The following is a 12,315-nucleotide window of genomic DNA, read 5'->3' as shown; positions in this document are numbered from 1 at the left end:
CTTTGTGAACAGCGTTCAGAACACATGGTTTTAGGCCGAGATTTTGAGCGGTACAAGTCGCCCATTAAACTTTGTTGCAGATATGTATAATTTAGTTCAGCAAGGCTGTAATTAGATACCTCTCAAAAAAACGCATCCCCCTCGAGTACTCTGAAGATTCGATTTGCTAGATTCCATCGTTGCATCAGGGGCTGTTTTAGGATTTTGAATAACACTGGATACCTTCTTTTGTTTGCTTGTGATTGATTGCACTCGGTGATTGTGCCTGTATGAGTGTGATTGCTGCTCGATATGTCTAAACTGGAAACGCGCCGTGTACAAATATTGCTCCAGCGAACCTGATCTACGAAGAAAACCTCCTGCGGCACTGAGCAACCATGCGTTGCCTCCTGTGACCATTTGTGGCTAAGAAAGAACAAGAAAGATGCCGCCCTTCTTATCCCTTTCTGATTGGGAATTTACATTACATATAATAATGGTGAAAACTTAGACTAGCCGGTGGCTCTTGACGCACATAGGCATGGTATCTCCTTGACAAGAGAAGACACACAAAAAGCAGATCTCACGGTGGACCTTCATCCCTCGTTCATTGTCTCCTTCCGCTAGTACCATAGCCCATTGGATAAAATTTTAGGAGCACATCGATCACATTACGCAAACAGGGTCCAATTCTGAGGGCGTCTAAATCCGACCTCCTTAGCTTATCTACAAAGCACCTTACTTGCGGAGGTCCTGGTAACCATAAAATTTTGATAAACATAAACTCGGAATAATTTTCGTATTCATTAATGGCTTTAAAAGCATCACGCGAGTAGTTGCTGGGCTATTGTGGTTACCAAACTATGTTAGTTGCAAAATTCGCTTTGTATCTGCAAATGGGAAAACATCACAATGGGCGGAAGGCGTTAGACGCGGATTGCTTTAAAATTCTAAATTCTACATAGCTTAAAAATGCAGACGTACCTAGACGGAACAACAACTCGAAGTAAGGAGCAACTTTGAATAGCGGCCAGATTTCTTCAAACATGGGCAACCAGTTGGGCAAGTTGGTACTGGTTAGAAGTAGAAGGTACACGGCGAAAACAAATGGTTGCGTCCCTTTTAGTTTTCCGTCCATTTTCGCGCTGTACCTTTCCCGATGAACACATTTCATCATCACCAGACTGTATACGCCCACTTCAGGCAAAATATGTTCTCTACAACGCTCAAGTAACCTGATCCTGTGCTAACTGCATCAGATTTACTCCAAAAAACTTCGTAATTTCATTCGGCTGTCGAACTTTCAACCTGTTCGGTTCTTTGCACTTATTGTCATACCTACCATTTTTCTTTCTGTAACATTTTTCTTTCTGTAACAAAATTTAGGAATTCATCGTTTGTGCTGTACAAAACCCTGTAATCTGTACAGCTTGAAATAGTCAAGTGATGTTTCGACATATCGAGGTAACCGTATTAGCCGTCATTATTACACGTGGAGTCGGCAGTCAAACTGCTCACAGTGCGAGTCATTTATAATAATAAAAATGCCGAAAATAAAAGGAGAACATGCGCCATATTGAATGATAGCAGCACGAGTTGTAACTCGCCTATTTAATTCTACGAATCTCGACGACGCTTTTTGTCATAATCACGGAGAAGTTAACTAAGAGGTCAAGCACTCTTTTTCTTATATCCATTCAAATTCTGCATAATAGGGGATAAATGAGAGCTCATAGAAGAGTACATGCACCATAGCATCCACGCAAGCGCGATCGTAGTGCTACAAAAGTAATGTATGCAGCTTTCAGAAAAGGTCGACAATATAGTTTTTAAGAAAGAATCTTTGAGCCAGCGAACACGTGCTCTAATTCTTCCGTATTCGTACCCTCTCCCTCGTAATCTCACTCAGGAGGAGGAGGTATCTGTGCACCGGATTCGGGCAGGAGCGGCTATGACCCCTTCTGTGCGTCATCTGTGGCGTGACGAACGCTTTTAAGTGATTGAAAAGTCCCCGCATTGTGGTGCTGCACCGGAACTGTGAGATATGTGAAGCATCTATTGTGGACCTGCTCTGCTACGGCATCCGTGAGACAGTGCTACCTACGGAAACTAGGCCTGTGGTGGGACCTTGACTAAGCTACAGGAAATGGACGCTAAACAATCAGTTTATCAGCAACATGTGCGAATATTTAACGGATGCCTGTTTACACTCCGTCTAGGTTCGTCCTACTCCCCGCTCCCTTTTCATTACGCCTGATGGCAAACGTTTTAAATAAAAAAAATTACTTTTGTTACAAATGCACTCCACCTTGAGCGATTGCGTGAACATTTAGTCGGCATCACTGGGTATGCTGCTAAAGATAGCGACACCTTGTGTAGAATCTCTGGTGGGCGCATACGAACTTGATGATAGCTCTAAGAACCACGTTGGGAAGAAAACGATCAGTATTGGCCAGAGGAAAGTACTCTAGAACCAGGGCCGATTCCGGAGCAATCTCTAAAAAAGGCACCAGGAGTCTTCTCTTTCCGGTCTGACGAAACATGCAAAGTGCAGTTTCCTTCTGTAGAATAATTGGTCATTGTAACCATCGAGTGCATAAACGTGTCTGTGTGATGTTCTTGCAAGTACATAAAAGTCAACTGGTTCCCATTGTGTTTTCTGCGGTTGCAGTATCTCTCAGAGAAGAAGCACATGGATTCTTGAACGTTATGTGCAACATGCTTGGCTTGTATCGAATGCTCTGCCATTAGGAAATATTCTCTCCATTACTTTTCATAAATAGACAAAAATTACCGACTGCGCCAAAAGTGGATGTTTGAGGGACACAGAAAACTTTTCACGTTAATTAGAAAATCACAAGTATTATGATTAAAACGGTCAGCTGAATAGTGCGACCGTCGAAGTACGTTTACCATTCAGTGACTGTGGAATGAAACATATAGGAATACACGTAGACATTTAGCGGGCAAGTGCACACCGAGTGAAAGCCTGTATCAATTTTGTTTCTCGGCTAAGAAAAAACTTTTCTAGAATCCCGAGGATGAAGCCCTTCTTTGCTTTGTTTGCATATTAGCGACATCGACTTATCTTATAGAATTGAAATAGCGCTCTAGATATAATATAATGAGCGATAGAAACCAGCGAGTTTGGGCGAGTGGGATGATTGCTGCAGCCGGACGACTGCAGTGGGTCGCTGCAGCCGTCCGGCTTTAATATTCAGCTCCAATTACCGAACACTATGATGGAATAGGGCTTTTCCAGGGTTACACTAACATTTGCATCCCAAAGTTTGTAACCTAACGGCCGTGCGCTCGTTCATACGTGTAATGCTTGTCTCACAATGTCACATGGCAAGGTACAACCGCGTGAAAGTGCGAAGGGAAGGTGCGCAGGAGAAATATTTTGAGCAAAGCTGGCTGCAATAAAAGAACCCTACCTGCATTGTCTCGCAATCTTCTGCTGCATTACGCAAAGCTGTTCAGTGCAGATTATATATCGGTAAATTAAACGTGATGCCGCGTATGCGACATATCGCCTGGCCACTTCACCCGCGTTCTATCTGTGTCGTGTTGCGTCCCGTTGCAGTCGGCAAGATGCGCTTTACTCCGATTCGGAAAGATGGAGCTCAAAAGCTTTCAATATATCAGTGCCCAATTCTTCTTTCTGTTTTAGTTTCAACTCTTCCCCGTTATATGATACGAATTTGCACTATGACGGGGAATATGAATTTTGTGACGGTGTAATAGAGACGGAAAGAAAATATCAAGTGAATAGGTAACGACGAAACGTTGTAAATAAATTGCAAGAAAACATGCAGAGCATAGAGTGGCGGGATCGCTGTAAAAATTGAGGCCAAGTCCTTCAGTATCATAATTGGTGGCACATGAGCGCTGTTGTTTGTTTATCAGTCTTCTGTTTATACGTATGTAATTATTTTCAAGCAGAAAGACGTTCGCTCAAAGCATTGCTATCTGCTAATTTGTTCGCATGCAAATGAGTTATGCGCTTTTAATTTTAGGCTTGCGCACTGATCGTCGTACACTCTGGAGAAATATCTACAGAAGCTACGACCTGCACCCTCTCGGCATTTGCACCTCAAAGAAGGTGGACCGAATTAATACTTCGAGTAGAAATTTTTTTCGGTTCGTATTTGATATCAAATCTCGGCTAGTTTCTGCAAGTACTGGGAAAGCTTGGATGACCGTTCTTTGCGTGAACACAGGAAGCTCCGCCTCCCTATCGACAGTTGCTTTGGCTTTAATCGGTTGAGGAGAATGCGATGTAAGGTGCAGATTAATATAATACATCTCTCAGTTCACTTTCCAAATGAAACGTGACACGCCTTGGCTAGTATTCAAGAATTTCCTATGGCCTTTGGGCCAGAAGGCGAATTTGGCGTGTCTTAGAGAAGTTACATCGTAAATATAAAAGTCATTGAACGATGGGGCAAACAAGCAAGTCATCTTAGATACAACTCAGAATCAGTAAGAGTTGTAAGCCAACAAACCAGACGTTGCCTTTAAAACATCACAGGATTACCTGCCGCGAAAATGGCGGGATCCGTGCAGATCTCCTAGCAAAGAAAATCATTCAGGATATCTCCACAAGTGTAGCGTCATAACCATCGAACTCTGGTACGATTCCAACAAGAGTTGTCCTTCAACGATAAGAAGGAAAACCTTAGGCTTCCTGCAGCGTTTTTATATAAAATTCTTTCAAGCCAGTTTTCTTCGCAGTGGTCTTGCTGCTCACAAGCTAGGCATTTCGCTTTCTGCACTGACAGTCATTGCTTCTTTATCTCTGTGCACGTCACTTGCTTCGGCTTTCCACTCAACCGTCCCAAGCACCTTGCTTTCACTCTCTTTCGACATTTGGGGCCTGTACTTATGGATGGGGTAACAGGTAACAATAGAGGGACATTAAATGTTTTGACTGATAGCCATGTAATGGCTTGTCTAAGTGATCTCGTAATACCTATTCTCTCGGTTATAGGGTAAATCAGAGCAGCGAGATATCGTTACAGGTACGGACTGATGCAACGGGACACGTTATTGCCTTCTAACATTTTTTATGTACAGTCTACGCGTACGCTGGTAGAAAGCGCTGATACATATTCTCATAAGCGAATAATGTTTCTTATATTCTATATAGAAGGCGTAATTGTGATTAGGGCACAATAGTGCGCAGTTTTTATTCGAGCATCCTTGCATTCAATGGCGTACACCATTTCTTATTAAAGTATTCCCGCCTTATTAAGAGTGCTGTGGAGTTTGTTTAAAGATACAAGAATTATCAGCCCCTCAAATATTCGCGCTGAAGGACACATTTTCATACGGGGCCGGTTAACGTCTCTCTGACAAGCATGCTCTCCCGTATTCCACCCGTAGATTTCCACTGCACTGGTCTAGTTTCGCGCTTACTCCCACATTAGAATTTTCTGAGGACCAGAAATCAATGCACATTTCCAGCTCCTTCTCGTTTAGAAGGTGCTTGTTGGAGGTGACTTTGGAGCAGGTATGACTAAGCTTGAACAGCTCACATTTACTACAATTTTGATCCGAATACTTAGGTAGGGTCGAAGCCCTGTTCATCCTCCGTTAAATATTAATTTCCTTTGGCAATCTCAATTATTCGTTTGATAAATTGTCGGATATTGCTTGATTGCATATCCGACACTTTCAGTCTCCCATGTGCTTTACGACCTTTTTTCCTCCTTCCCATCCTTTTGTTTTTGCTACCATAACCCTCTGTTTTCTTTTCGTTAGTGTTAATATAAAGCTCTCTTGCGTCTCAATTCTTGGCCTGTCCCTCAGTGTTGGCGTACACTACGATTTTTGAGGTCAACAAAAACAACAAAGTTTTGCAGGCGTGGCGTTTCATTCTAATGCTACAAAGAATAAGGTCGTTTCAGCCAGCAATACAATTCAATAGTGCAAAATAGCAACTGAACCTGAAACAAATAAAGCTGCCGTTATGAGCGCTACAAGAATTATGTTAGGTTATTTAAATTATTATATTGCCTGCGTTGTTGACAAAAAACACACAGGGTATTTGACTACCTAAAGAGTGTTTCAATGTAGTATTTTGTCTATTGCTGCCAGGGCAGAGGAAGTGCAGTTTATTCTTTCGGAGCTCACAAAGTCTAGTATATTACGTTCTCTCCATTGCAACAGACGAATGCTTATATTGATAGTTTTCGAGCAATATGTTACGTCATTCAGACTTAAAGTAATCCTTATATTTCAGAAAATATTTTCCCCTCGTCAAGTTTAAGCGGTGGTAGAAATAGTGAAGGGTAATAATTATTGAATAGGTACCTATTAAATAGCCAGCTAATATGAAACGAACGATGCAAGAAAATGACCTAGGTATTAATCTCGTATAGCTTAAGCGTAAATGTCGTAGAGCAGTGGCTCCCCGGTTTAATTTAACCTGATTATATTTTACTATTAGCTATAGCCAGGAAGATAAGTTAACTCTAGTTAATCCTACAAAAGACGAAGTGGACGCTCAAGGCTCCAGGTTTGGCGCTGTTCATTCGGAGCTGGTAATTTTCAACAACAGAAAAGAGGCGCTCAAAAACTACAATGCGATGAAATATATATAGCGGGAGACTACAATATTTTTGGGGGATGTGCAAACGGTTAATTGACATACATATAAAAACGCGAATGGTCTGTTAGAGCGAAATGGCGAAATGGTGCCAGGATATTGAGGCAATTGGCATTACGGGAGTACCGCAAGTATCAGCTACTGAGGAGTGTTTACAAAGACATATTGCTGTTGGATTTACTTTCTGAAATTATGTTCCGGTCCTAAATGTAAAAGTAAAATAGAGGCTTTTAAATAAATCGCAATGCTGTTGGATAAATAGCATTCTACCGATGCTCACGACTAAACCACAAACGGGCGGTACTGGAAGATATAAGCTGGGCATCTTTCGAAGCACGGAAATGTCAAATTAGTAGTATAATAGTCGGAAAGTCTGCCAAAAGGAAACAATAGCGGGTTGGGAGCTGAAGTTCTTAAGTAACTTTACCTAAAAAATATTGACTCACAATAGAGGGAAATATTAGGAAAATAAATACTCAGTAAGCAGGAAGAAAGACGGAGGTATCGACAGATAAATAACCCAGAGGATAAAAATTTAGTAGATTCAATTCAAATTGTAGAACTATGTCGAAATTGAAAACGGAAGTTCAGGAAGAAATAATTATTTTGTAACTCAGTAGGCAGTTCGCTACACTTCGGAGCTTGATCCGGATACCTGAAAAAACGTGGTAAAAAAGAAATTTATTTATTGAATGACACATGAGCGGTGAATCGAATACACATTTGGACATGTTATACTCGAATTTGATGATATCCATCCGGATGTCGATGCTTGTGCAATCACTCTTCCTGAAAGCGTAGGCTTTTAAAGCTAAAAATGGTGTGGTGAAGTGACTAGAAGAATTGGAATGGAAAAAGATAAAATCATATGACAGAATCCAATAAATTTAGGGACAAGTTTGGTAAAGAAATTGATGAAATACTTGACTGATTTACGAAAATAAAGATCTTTAAGAAAATAAAACGAACATGGCGGCAGTTGCCATCAGTCGGTTTTAAAGGATACGCAGATATATTCTATCCATTTCTTACATCTAAAGGTATTAAAACTATTGGCACGGACGCACTTAGGGAATTTCGAAACATGAGCTTGTGAATTCCGGCCTGTCGATTTTACTTTCGCTCCTGAAATCATATAATTTTGTCAGTTATCAATGGACTACTTAAGGTAAAAAAGAAAGAGGTTATTATACACTTTTCACACTATACGTAGGTTCTTTTAAAAAAGAAGTAATATGGTATGCAGATTTGTTGCAAGCCTAGTCTGTCAACGCACTAGTTAAACGGCCATAACCACAGAAAAGTAAAATGGCTTGATTATGCTGTTAATATGCGCTACATCCCGCTGCTATCAAATAACTGCATCTCGCTTGAATCGGAACGCCTGTGAAACTATCGAAACAAATAGCACGTGAATTTCTAAATAAAGATGGTTTTGAGCCGAACATTCTACGAATGCATGGCTACGAAACGAGCGTTGAGTTAGCGACACCTCACCTTCCCTTACTTCCCACATATTTTAAGGCGACCACTTTTCTAGGCTCATTGGCTGTAGAAAGACTCGGCGGAAATGTTCGCCTGAACCAAGAGTTAGGGAAAAAAAACAACGTATATATCGGGACTCGCGCCTCTATTCCTCCGATCTCCAACCTAGCGCGCAAACCAGGCAACGCCGCGCTTGTTTGTTTTTTTTTTCTTTTTTTTTAGTGCCTGGAAATACACCAACTCTGCCAAGCTTCAATCCCGGTCTCGTGAGAAACCGATCGTAACTTTCTTTGTCTGGCCTGAGGATAATAGCAATGATGACGGTGCGGTTAGTGACAATGAGATTTATGATATTATCAATTACATTGAGGGGGCGTTTAATTGACAATGATGATAGCAACAATAGTAATGAGGACTAGTAGGGATCATAATGACGACACACCTCATGAAAACACTCCACTAAAGTGGCTTTCGACATTTTCGATCTTATGCAGACTTCAGCGTACTTCTGTATCATTTGCAATTCAGTGTGGGCTCCTTATAGACCAGTGCACGTATCAAAATATGTGAATTATTTTGCGATGCACTCAACGACGCCTCTTTCTATTCTATATTTTGTTGCAATTATATGCTCTGGACGACATCATCTCGCCACTAATACAGGTCAACAAAAGTCACATCGAGATGGAGTTTATTATGAACCATAATTAATGAATCAGGGTACCACAGGGTTATGTAATGAAGGATAATAGAATCATTCAAATAAAGGAAAGGGGTGTGCTAATTTTGGAAGTCCAAGAGTGAACAATGGCGTGCTCTTTACGTCCAGATAATGTCATGAAGCACGAGTCCTAGTTAAAACATCAGCTAGCGTCAGGGGCCCGATTCTTATCTGTCTGAGTGGCGGGCAGTCCAAAGCAACTGGTGAAAGTAGGCTTGAGCATTTTCGCATTTACATGCCGGCATATCAGGTTAAAATTTCAAACCAGTCATAGGAATTGTAGTCTTGTGCACTAGTCAGATACCAATAAACTAAATCCTCTTGACAAATATTTTGTCCATGAATATTCTATTCAGTGCCTGTCAAATATAATTTCCGCAAAAGGATAACAACGTACACCCTTTGCCAAAAGTTCGGAGCCTGAGGGGTCTACTTCTGAGGTATTCTATGTGGCTCGCAATGCATTCTCAGGTTTCCAAACTTGTCCTTTCAAGAAATATTGTCGTGTCCTATATAAAAGGATAAAATACATAAAAACGATTTGGTCCACCGTAATATTTCTTCGATAAATATCGACAAATATACGGATATATAAACTTCTTCACGGAAGGATATTTTCTGATTAAAACAAAAAAGGCAACGTGACTGCTGATGGTATATGGCGGGAAACAACCACAGCGCAGTGGGCAAAACCAATTTAAAGAGAGCACGTTCTGTCTCAGAAATGAAATATATATAAGCTAATCAACCAGCATAAACGACATACAGGCGCCCAGAAGTGAAAAATTAATACGATTATGTTTGGCGCTGGAAATATAAATGGCAGTATACATCGAGCATGTTTCAAGGTTCGTAGCCGAGGTGACATTTTTCTATTGGAAACTTCGCAACAGCGGTGCTCTCACATATTGTCACGATATTGGCGACTAGGGCTAGGCTATCAGAGCCGGTGCAGGTGGAATTATAAGGTCCAAGCTTTAGGTACGTCCTTCTAGTCCGGAGCCGATTCACTTCGTCCTTTTTCTCCGAGCGCCACTTCAACGTCTTTCGCTGCGAGCGCCCCCTGGCATTCCTCCCTCCTTACGCGTGACGCACACGGCACACGTGCACACAGGTGGACAAAAGCAAATGAAAAAAAAAGTTTGCAGATGCCGTCTCTCAGTTACCGCGTAAAATACGGCTTCATGCGTAGGACATGAACTGTCTCTGGACGAGGTAGCCGACGGCCTCTCTGCTCTGGGCCATCTGGGAGGACCTCATAGTTAACGTCGCTGAGGCGCCGCAAGACTTTATATGGTTCGAAGTAACGGCAAATCAGCTTTTCTGATAGGCCACGGCGTCGAACAGGAGTCCACACCCACACCTGGTCCCCGGTGTTGTAGGAAGCTTGTTTGTGGCGGAAGTTGTACCGGCGTGAATCCTTGTCCTGTTGCTGGGCGATGTGGACGCGTGCTAGTTGGCGTGCTTGCTCAGCATGTTGGGCAAAGTGTTCGGCGTCAGTAGAAAGCTCGGTATCTGTTTCGCAAGGGAGCATTGCGTCCAGCATCGTCCGAACCTCTCTGCCGTAAACTAGGCGAAACGGCGTGAAGCGTGTCGTCTCTTGGACTGCCGTATTGTACGCGAATGTCACATATGGTAGGATAGCATCCCAAGTCTTGTGCTGGGCGTCGACATACATCGCCAGCATGTCCGCAATGGTCTTATTAAGCCTTTCAGTCAGCCCATTGGTTTGCGGATGGTAAGCAGTAGCTTTTCGATGCGCCGTAACGCTGAGATGAAAAACTTCGGCCATCATTTGTGAAGTAAAGGCAGTCCCTCTGTCAGTAATAATACAGGTCGGAGCACCGTGCCGCAGCATGATCTGGTGTACAAAGAAATGGGCAACCTCCGATGCTGTACCACTAGGTAACGCTTTGGTCTCGGCATATCGAGTCAGGTAGTCTGTGGCGATGATTATCCAGCGGTTGCCCCCGGAGGATCGAGGGAAAGGACCGAGAAGGTCCATGCCGACTTGATCAAACGGTGCGCGTGGTGGTATTATGGGCACGAGAAGGCCTGCAGGCTTTGATTGCGGAACCTTCCGACGCTGACATTGCCGACAGCTCTTAACATAGCGCTTAACGACAGTTGCAAGGTTAGGCCAGTAGAATGTTTTTCGTATTCTAGCAAGTGTGCGAGTATAGCCCAAGTGGCCAGAAGTTGGTTCATCGTGGCACGCGGAAAGGATTTCCTCTCGCAGAGCTGCGGGTACCACGAGGAGGTAGGTTCTCGAATCGGATCTAGAGCTGTGCTTATAGAGTACACCACTTCTCAGGCAGAAAGTTGAGAGGCTCCGAGAAAAGTACTTAGGTATTGTGGCTGGCTGACCTTCTAAATAATCGATCAGGGCTCGTAACTCTGGATCAGCACGCTGCTGATGAGACATATCTGAAGCATCAACAGCTCCGAGAAAACTGCCAGAGTCACCCGTATGTGGTGAAGCGAGCTCAACGGGCGCACGAGAGAGCGCGTCAGCATCTTCATGTTTATGTCCAGACTTGTAGACTATAGTAAGGTCAAACTCCTGTAGGCGAAGGCTCCATCGCGCCAGGCGGCCGCATGGGTCACGCAGGTTGGCCAGCCAACACAAGGAATGGTGGTCAGTGACCACTTTAAATGGGCGACCATAAAGGTAGGGGCGAAATTTTGCAGCCGCCCAAATTATGGCGAGGCATTCCTTCTCAGTAGTTGAATAGTTCATCTCGGCGCGGGATAAAGCACGGCTGGCATAGGCGACGACTCGTTCCACACCCTCTTGACGTTGCACGAGAACCGCCCCAAGGCCAATGTTACTGGCGTCAGTGTGGATTTCTGTTTCACCGTGCTCATCGAAATGGGCTAGAATAGGCGGCGATTGGAGACGGAGACGCAACTCGGTAAAAGCAGCTTCTTGCTCGTGACTCCAAACAAAAGGGGTGTCTCCCCGGGTGAGCCGAGTCAGCGGTTCAGCAAGATCAGCGAAGTTATCGATAAAACGACGGTAATAACTGCACAAGCCGAGAAATCTGCGAACAGCTTTCTTGTCACGTGGAATCGGAAATTTCGCAACAGCAGTAAGCTTGTCAGGGTCGGGCTTTACGCCGGCGGCGCTTACGACATAACCGAGGAATTTAAGCTCTTGGTAGCCAAAGTGACATTTCTGTGGCTTAAGCGTCAAGTTAGCGGATCGAAGGGCTTCGAGTACTGACCGCAGGCGTTTAAGATGTTGTGAAAACGATTCTGCGAAGACCACCACGTCATCTAGGTAGACTAGGCAACACTGCCATTTAAGCCCGGCGAGGACAGTGTCCATCATCCGCTGAAATGTGGCCGGCGCGGAACAAAGCCCGAAAGGTAGAACTTTAAATTCGTAAAGTCCGTCGGGTGTGACAAAGGCCGTTTTTTCACGATCTCGCTCATCTACCTCAATCTGCCAATAGCCACTTTTTAGATCGATTGACGAAAAGTACTTCGCACGCCGAAGGCGGTCGAGAGAGTC

This window comes from Amblyomma maculatum, chromosome 3 (genome assembly GCF_055883805.1).
Source record: "Amblyomma maculatum isolate TAMU_Amacu chromosome 3, ASM5588380v1, whole genome shotgun sequence".
Lineage (NCBI taxonomy): Eukaryota > Metazoa > Arthropoda > Arachnida > Ixodida > Ixodidae > Amblyomma > Amblyomma maculatum.
This window is presented reverse-complemented; position numbering follows the sequence as displayed.